Genomic DNA, 9,405 nt, shown 5'->3' on the forward strand with positions numbered 1-9,405 from the left:
CTGGCAATACAGAACATCCTCCTATGATATATGATCACTTTACCTACAGAATATTTTATAAAATAAATTACTCTCTAGAATAAAATGTAAGGATTTTCAAAGAGGAAAAATACCTTAGGTTTCTTTCTTGTGAGGAAAAATGGTGTTCAGACTCTCATGCTTTGTAAAACCATTGAATCCTTATCAGCACCCACCATAACCCTACATTTGTGTTCTCTACTTTCCAGGATCTTAGTTCTCTAAAATTCAGTGAACTCAGAATGTTGATCTCTGCTTTAATAATATATGCTATAAATCTTTCTTAACTCACGCCCTTTGCATATTGTGGCTATAGCAATACTACTATCACTAGGAAGGGCCTGAGCCCCATGACAAGCCACTTTCAGACAGCTCACTTTCATATCTAGAACACATTTAAATTTGAGCTCTTTGCTTTGTTTGTGACTTTCTCCACCATCACTTACTTTAATTCTTTTAGCCTTTACCTCTGTCCACAGTTTGATTTTTCCCACTCTCTAGAACCTTTAGAGAACAATCCTTAAGTCCTCAATTCCATTTCATTTAATACCCTACATTTGTTATTATCATCCATTTACTTCATTTAACTCTAAAACATTTAGAGAAGCAGTTTTCCTAAAGAGAGTTATGCTATACAATCATGCCTATCTCACAAAGAGCTTACCTTTTTTATTTAAAAAACCCAACCTATAATAAAAAAGTACAAAATCTTTAAATTGCAACTTGAATATGAACATGATAATGTCTCAATTGATTATTCAGCAACTGTTTTCCTGTATATAACATCTAACATTTTTTCCACAGAAAAAAAATGCATTACTTACAGTACAGTCAAAAGGATCCTGTTGTATTCACCAGATCTGCACAGGTCCTTCCTCAGTTGTTTATGCCGCTGAACACAAAGCAGGGTATCCTCTAGTAAAGGTTAAGATCATCTAAGGGCTATGACTCACACATTATAATTTTAGAGATTAGGTAGTGCAAACAATGTTGAAACTAGTTTTACTGGACACCTAACTTTGCTGAATATATGTTTCACACGTGACTTTTTATTATTCATGACTATCTGATTGCCCTGGTTATATTCAAACCATTTTTCCTCAAACTGAACCTACAGTTTCTTAATATCAAACATTCATACCCATCTCAGTTGCTCAAATCTACCATTTTACGAACAAGACAGTCATCAGAAATAGTTAACTTCAGAGAAATACCTTGATCATAATTTCCAGTGACTATAGCATTGCTACCACTAATACAGGAAGACAAGGCTTGATGCACTGGGACAATCTGAATTTTTGTGACCTGCCCTGCCACCCCTTGCATATCCATGCCTGGGCTCAATTGTCGCCAGATGGAGCCAGTGATGGTTCTAGTAGGTGCAGGGCTTAAAACACTGTTTTGCTAGGTTAGCAAATGCTGTTGTAAATGTGCCTGACTACCCACTCCCACGGGGGGAATCCACTGGCAGCCAGAGCTGTGTTAGTGACTCCTGGGCCACTTGCATGGCCCTGCGCCCAGGAAGAAGGAATGTTGCTGAGATGCCATTGCATGCAGTTGATCCCGGTTACAAGCATGGCCTGGGGACAGGGGGCGGAAGCCTAGGAACATGGGTGTTATATAGAGCAACCCTTTAGACAAGCTTACTATCTTGTGATCTGGGATGTGGGGAGCAGGCCCCTCTGATCATGTGCCAAGTTCAGCTGGGTCAGATCAGACAGCCTGGTATCCTGCACCCAGTTCTACTCACTACAATAAACTCCTGCAACTGCTGGGGCAAGCTCATAGACATAGAATGACAGAAGCATTGAGAAATGAACCCTGGAGACCACATAGTCCAACCCCTTACTCAAGGCCGTGATCAGCCACAGCAAGTCACTCAGGATGGTGCCCAGCTGGGTTTTTACTTCCTCCTGTGATGGAGACACCACAATCTCTTTGGGCAACTTGTTTCAGTGTTTGAGGATACTGACACTAAACAGGTGTTCTCTAAATTTAAATGGAATTTCTTGTATTTTAATTTGTGCTTGTTGTCCCTTTCCTGTCGCTAGGTGCAACTGAGAAGAAGCTATCTCTTTCGTTGCTCCTATGAAAAAACAGATATTTTTACACATTGCCAAGCTGTCCACAGGCCTTTTCTTCTCCAGGCCAAACAGTTCCAGCTCGCTCAGCTCTCCTTATATGATGATGCTGCAACCCCTCAGTCACCTTTGTGGCACTTTACTGGAGTGATTCCAGTATGCCCATGTCCTCCTTGCACTGGGTAGCCCAGCACTGGATGCAGCATACCAGATGCATACACCAGGGATGAGTAGAAAGGATCACTTGCCTTGACCTGCTGGCAATGCTCTCCTTAATGCAGCTCACGATGTTGTTGTTGGCTAGATCTCCTGAAAGAGCTTGCTGCTGGCTCATGGTTAACTTGGTGTCCACCAGGAGCCCGAGGCTCCCAAGCACAGCATCTCATGTCTCCATTTCTAAAACTAGGATTATATTTTCCCTCATTTTCCCTTCAAAATGCAAGCATTTTTTGGGAGGGACCAACCCTTATTATACACAAAATAGATGAAATGCTGATGTCAATGCTGTTTCAAAGCATGACTGAAACACTAGCCACAATAACTCAGCAACATTTTCTGGGAGTCAAAGATGGAACCAGTGAAAGTTGTTGATGATTATGACCTATCAAGCAACTCAACAGATTGCAAAAAAACCTTCTTAAAGAAGTTGCTTATGAACTAAAGCTTGAGAAGTAGAAGGCTTTGGAGCAGCATACTGGACTGACATGTAATGTGTCCTTCAGTCATAGCACTCGTCTGAAAGAGTGTTTGAGATACTATTTTCACTGCTTCTTGTATAAGTAAGAGCCAAGAATCTCACTTAGAGCTAACTTTTAATAATCACCTGCAATTTTCATGGTATATAAAAACTGATTTATGATGAAGGAAGGAAGGAAGCCCAATTAAATACAGACGCCATGCTAATGACAAGGTGACAGATGAATGACTAAGCTAAATTTGAACACACCTAGACCACACCTCAGGACACTTGCAGGAGAAAGCCTGCTACTGAACATGGAAAAGTTTCCCCGCGACTGGAAAGAAAGCAGAGAAAATCAATACAGGATCAGTTTATATGAATAACGAGAGTCTCTGGACACTAGTATTAAAGAAAGTCCAAATTTGTCTTTCTTGTCTTTCCAGTATCAAGCCATGAAAGGAAGGCAGAGAAAAAGGTAACAGCTCCTGACCCAACTGCATAATTTCTGTATTTGATGAAAAAGCTTCAGCAACTATAAACAAACATTTATATCCTAACTATAAGCAGAATACTGATTCACAATTAATTCATCCAATTCACTTTTGAAGATTGGGATATTCCAGAGTAATGTTGCTGTGTTGAAGATACAATATGGATAGCAAACAGGAAGTTCCCTCACCTACCCTGAGGAGTTTTCTAAAAGTTCCTATGGCTCTTAACACAGCTAGCACTGAATTGTCCATATGTACTCAAGCCCCAGCTGGTAAAATTTGGTGTAAATACATCCACTTTGAGCAAAGAGGTTTATTTATGCAAGGTCCCTCTCTTTATTATATCCAGTAACCACTGGTGGTGTGATTAGGGAATTCTACTGCATAAACAAGGCCCCAAGAGCCTTTCCTTAGCCTGTGCTAAACCACAGATACCAGGTGTGTATATACCTTCAAAGAGGTGGAAGAATCTCTTAATTTGTTGTCCCATTGAAACTAAAGCACTTCCTCATAACCATAATTAAAAAGGGAGGCAACTAGGACTGGAAAACAAATTTATATTAGGTTGTACTTTTCTGGAGCTGGCAATACTTTCTCCTGAAAATATAATAGGGGAGAGTGTACAGCCTACGTGATATGTAAGGTGTGATCCATGTGACTTAGGACACCTGTTTCCCTACAATAACAAAAATATGGCCTTTTATAAATGGTTCAGATCTTGAAGAATTTCTCAAAAATAATTGCTTAGTAAGTAGAGCGCTGTTAGACATTACCTACAGAGATAGAAAGCACTGCAAGACATCTCTGTTTAGTTATGGGACTTTTCACAATCCCTTTGAAAGTCCCAGGACTTCCTACCAGTAAATCTGTTACACTACACAACAAACAGGTTGAAGAATTCACCAGTCAATGACTGGGATAGGTTGGAGTGGGCTGGCAGCTCCAGAAAGCACACAGCTGTATGGTTTCTAGTCCCAAAACTATCAGAAGAATTTCTCCACCTGGGAGCATCACCTTGACAGCATCATTTGGGCTGGAATCTCACCAGCATGCAGTGCTCGAGTCCAACAGAATAGATTTGCCTATATTAAGATCCCTTAGAAAAATTATACAAAAACAAAACCCAAACAATTGACAAACACACACACAGACACACACACACCCCTAAAGGCTGAAGTGTTCTCTTCCTTCAGTGTCTCATTTTTGTTTCCAAAGGTTTTTCTCTGTTTCTCAATCCTCTCTCTCATCACTCAGTGGAATAGACAGCAGCCCATGCATCTTATGTCCCCAGCATCTCGGTCAGTGATTCCCTTAACTTTCAAGCTCCTTCTTCTCCAGAGCTCCTAGATTCAAAGTCACACTTTGCCTACATTCACTTTTCAAGGACTTGTGCTACTCACAAGCAAATAAACTCGTTTTACTCTTCAACATTTCCTAGATACACTTAGTGTATGAAATGCACATCTGTATGTAAAGACATACAACTCTTGTGACACCACTACAAGCTTTTCTCAAATTAGGTCACTACTCTCAAACCCAGCAGTGTTTTGTCAGAAATTAGAACACCTTTCCGGAAAAGGGCAGAAGTGGCTGTGGCTTGGCAGCTCCTCTCCCTCCTTCCCAGCTCCCCACCTCTCTTTCCCTGGAGAGGAGTTAAGGAAGGATCCCACCCAACTTCTCCTGACATCCCTTCTTCTGCAGAGGGTTCAACAGAGACATACAGTATCCCTGAGTCTTCTGCCCCTTTTGGCTGTTCTTGATTTCCCAGCCAGAATGGCACCAGGAAAGGAGGCAGGAGGAGTAAGGAAGAAATGTTAGACAGGACAGGCCTCCTCTCTACAATACCTCTCCTGTTGAGTCAGAAACCAAATCTCACTCCCTCACACATGGTCCCCCCCTGAAATTCAGTGTCCTTCCAGTCCTCTCTTCTCATGACCCTTTAAATCACTCACACAGTGCCACAAGCCCTCCAAGCACCAACACCACTCCAGTCAGCACCTCCTCAAATGACTCACTGCTGAGTCCCATGGGCTCCACTGATGCCTTTTCCCCTCAATTCCAGTATCTCCTTTAGCCTCAGTGTTACACAAAGAGGAGAGGGAGAGGTGAAGACAGTAAGTAGGTAGCAGTTTGCCTCAAGAAAGCTGCACAACCATCACATTGCAGAACTGGTATTTGTTTACTGCTCATGGCTTCTCCTCAAAGGGAATTGTTTCTCCCATGAAATTAGCTCCCTTCCTCCTCAGCGCATCCTTCAGTTAAATGTGACTTTCCTGCTACAAAAAAACCCCTCCTTTCCTTCTCTTCCCAAGCAGTCTGTGAATCACTGTCCCACACTTGATATCTTTTGCAATTTTAACAATTAGCCCTTGCAAATTTTCTTTGATCTGCCTTCAGTGAAATTTCTGCTGAGAAAATCTGCATAATACTGTTTTCCTCTTAGCTTCAACCATCTCATTGTCCCGAAACACTAACACCTTGATAGCAGAAACCAAGGTTAGTTAGTGTCTTTCTACTGTCAGTCCTTGTCACCAGCTCTTGACATTTTAAATAAATGAGGAAGCAAAAGCACTACAGAGAAGACAACCTCCCTATATTCAAAATGAGATTCACAGCTAAGCACAAGGAGAAGATTCTCACTATTAAATAAACTATACATAGACAACCAGCCCAAGAATATCTCAATTCCTTTCTTCTACTTCCTCTCTCCAGGTTTGACTTCCCTTCTGAAGAGCCTTCTCAAAAAAAACCAAACTGAGGAACTGAGCATCCTGCACAGATAGTCAGGCTAGTATCGGTGCTAACCTAGATACTCTTCCATGATGCTAGAAACATGCGCTTGAAAAAAACCCAGTGCTTATTCAGGCACCAGACACTAGCACATTTTTCACCGATTAATCTCAAGGCGCTTCATATCATCAGAGAAACATCAACAGCAGTTCTGTAGAAAACACGCAGACAGCAGCTTACTCTGTCAGCACAAACGACAGGAAGGAGGATGGAAGTTGTCATAAGAGATCTTTTTTTCTCTGGATAAGATCAAGTTCTGATGTTTTTGGTTAAATGCTGATTTACCTGAATACTGTCGAGTACTGATTTTCTAAATTTTAGGGAAACAGGTAGAAGAATTTAGTTACCAACTATTGCTCATTCGGTGTATTTGAAGTTGTTTGATCTGTTAGCACTTCTCATGGGGACAGGGAGGAACATGACAGATTAACCTAAACTGCTGCACAATGCTTTCTCAAACTACTTCTGCTAGACGTGCAGTGAGGCCTCAGAGATTACGAACTGAGGAAGGCAAGTAAGAGTCTGTGTCTCAGAAAGCAAGAAGTACTGTTCTCAATGTAGGAATGAAACATGGAAAAGGGACTTTTCACTGTGGGATCAAAGGGAAAATAACACTAAGCAAAGACCTGTGAGAAAGCAGGGCTGAAAAGCAAACTTTTCCATTTTGGGAGCTAGCCCTAGAGATTGCTGTGCTGTGCAATGGATTGTTTGGTGGTCCCAGAACTGAAAGCAAGACAGCTGAGGCAGTGACATGATGCTGAAACTGTGTAGGCCTCCAGACATCAGGCTAATTCTGCTGATGTGGCTGTACTTCTGTTTAGATGTGACAGCTGAGCTCTGCCCAGCATGTTGCTTGCCATATACTCATGCCAGCTTATTCAGAACAAACTTAGGTGTCCAGCATGGCAGCACATCATGCAAATTGAACACAAACACCAACTGTCTCATCCAAAAAATCCTTCTGAATGCAGTTCAACAGATAGAAAAGCTCAGAGAGAGCCTTCTGAATGAGCTGAGAATCAGCCCGAGGTATCAGTTCCCACATTGCCCTAAGGGAAGTTGTGTGGTCCAGAATTAACCTTGTAGACAGTACCTCACACACCCTGTTTCAGACATGCGTGAGAATCTGGAGTACCACCAAAATGGGAATGCCAATCTGAAAGGCACATCCTATATCAGAGTGCCACACTGCATGACTCTGCTGTTTCTGATACCTGGCCTCATGCATCCAGGACTCCCTTAGATCTCTCTGCAAACAGCTGCCTTGCACAGGGTGGACATACTCTGGAAAGCAGGCAAATGTGTCAAGCCTAGCTCGTGCTGCTCCCTGTGACAACCAGCCCAAGGCAATACAGATGTTACAATATGAAAAAAAGAGCAAAAATATAATTTATTATACAACTTTGCCAGAATTTACAAACCACAGCAGTTGTACAGCATACTAAGGGCCTTGTCCTTTCTGACTACTAATTCAAGTTTCCACAGAAGCACTAAGCAACATTGCACCAGGAGATGAATTACTGATAATTAGAAAACAGAGAGGTCATTGATTATTGTCAATTGGATCCTGGTGCACAGATCCATGTGATGATTAAAACTCTGAAATTACAACTAAAGAAAAACTTTGGGTAGTGGAAATCACACAAGTGAAATTCAAAGTTTGCAGCAACAAGCTGATGCACACTGAGGAAATGTGTGAATTAGAGGTATGGATAAATAAATGGAGGGGAAAAATGTGTACTCCTTCCTGAAAGCAGTCTGTAAAAATGTGTTAAACCCTTCCTCTCCAGTCTTCAGGAAATGAACTCACTGGACAAGGAAATAAGAAAAAATAACGGAGAAAAACATCATCCTTGAGCAAAGCAGTCCCTGGAATGCAGATTAGATCTGAGAGGTGACCTCTCAATGAGGCATACTTTGAACTTAAATGAACATATTAACAGGGCACACTTCACACTTCAACAAGGAGCAACTTCTTCCCTTCTGGAAAGTTGCAAGTGAAGATTTATTCACACTGGCTGGAAAAATTGTGCCTTTTTTTCCAAATGATTGTTTTAACTCCTGCAAAATAGCCTTAGGGTAAAATACTACAGCTGCACATATGATTCTTCTACTGGTCCATTGCACCAACCCATTGTTCAGGAGACACACTGTTGCCAGCTACGCTATTGCAACTATTTGCAGTTGTATTCAGAAGGCTAAACTCCATTGCCTCAACTCTGACAGGCTAAAAATGTTAAATTCTGATCTGGACTTTGCACTGTTTAGCAACAAGCAAACAAATGAGCTAAATAGGATCTGTCATATCCAGATATTTAATTTAGCAAAAAACAAATAACAAATGTCTTTATTATCTTTGAGCTACAGCCAAGGGAACTGTAGGCCTGCACAACTCTGAAGAAATTAATTATTTGGGAAGCTGAGTGTGGCCATTACTTCATTATCATGATGAAAATTACACTTACAAAAGAAATTAATGATCATAATGAGCACATGTTCAGTGGTCTGTGGAGATCATCACCCAAGGAAAGACATATATGCTGAGGATTAAAAAACATCTCCAAATTCTGAAAGGCAGACAAAGGACATAGGATTTGCTGCTCTTCCTGAAAAGGCTTCTGTTAGGCAATGTTGACAACAGCCCAAAGAAAATGAGCTCTAGGACAATAAACAATGGGAAACAATAGAAATGCTATTGGAAGAGGGAGCTACATGTCCAGAGGGCAAAGGACCTCAGAGATGTACTGAACTTGCTTAGTCAGGTAACTAGTAAACTGGTTCTGGGTGACTGGAACTGTTTGTAACTTTATTGCATGGCTGGTATGTCTGAGGTGGGAAGAAAAGGTCTAGTGATGAAAATTGTACCTGTAATGGTTTAACCCAGTGGACACAGGTAATGTGGGGTATATCACTGAAGGAACAGTGTGGGTTACAACTGTGGCACTAAATGAAAAGGGAATTGCCTTCATCGTAATTGCCACATGACACTCACTAGATGATGTATGCCCCAAATGATTCCAATCAACAGTTCCACAAATGCTTTTTTCTTGGCAGCAATCTATGAAAATCTTCAAAAGCTAAATATGCTTTTAAACATGTTTAGAAGTAGAGAGATTGTAACCTCATCAACACTGGGCATGGGAAAACTGACTTGGGACATTCCACAGAGACGTGATGACAGATCAGCAACTCAGTCCAGCTCTGTGCTTTCCACTCCACTGCTGGAAGGAGAATTCAGTATCCTTATTCTGGGCATATCCATTGCTCCACAAACAACATGCCCCTTTTCTGACCCTGCATACATAGGCACCACCTTGTCATGCTGGGCACCTTTCTCTGTCACTTT

The sequence above is a fragment of the Falco punctatus genome, assembly GCF_963210335.1.
Source record: "Falco punctatus genome assembly, chromosome: 7".
Classification (NCBI taxonomy): domain Eukaryota; kingdom Metazoa; phylum Chordata; class Aves; order Falconiformes; family Falconidae; genus Falco; species Falco punctatus.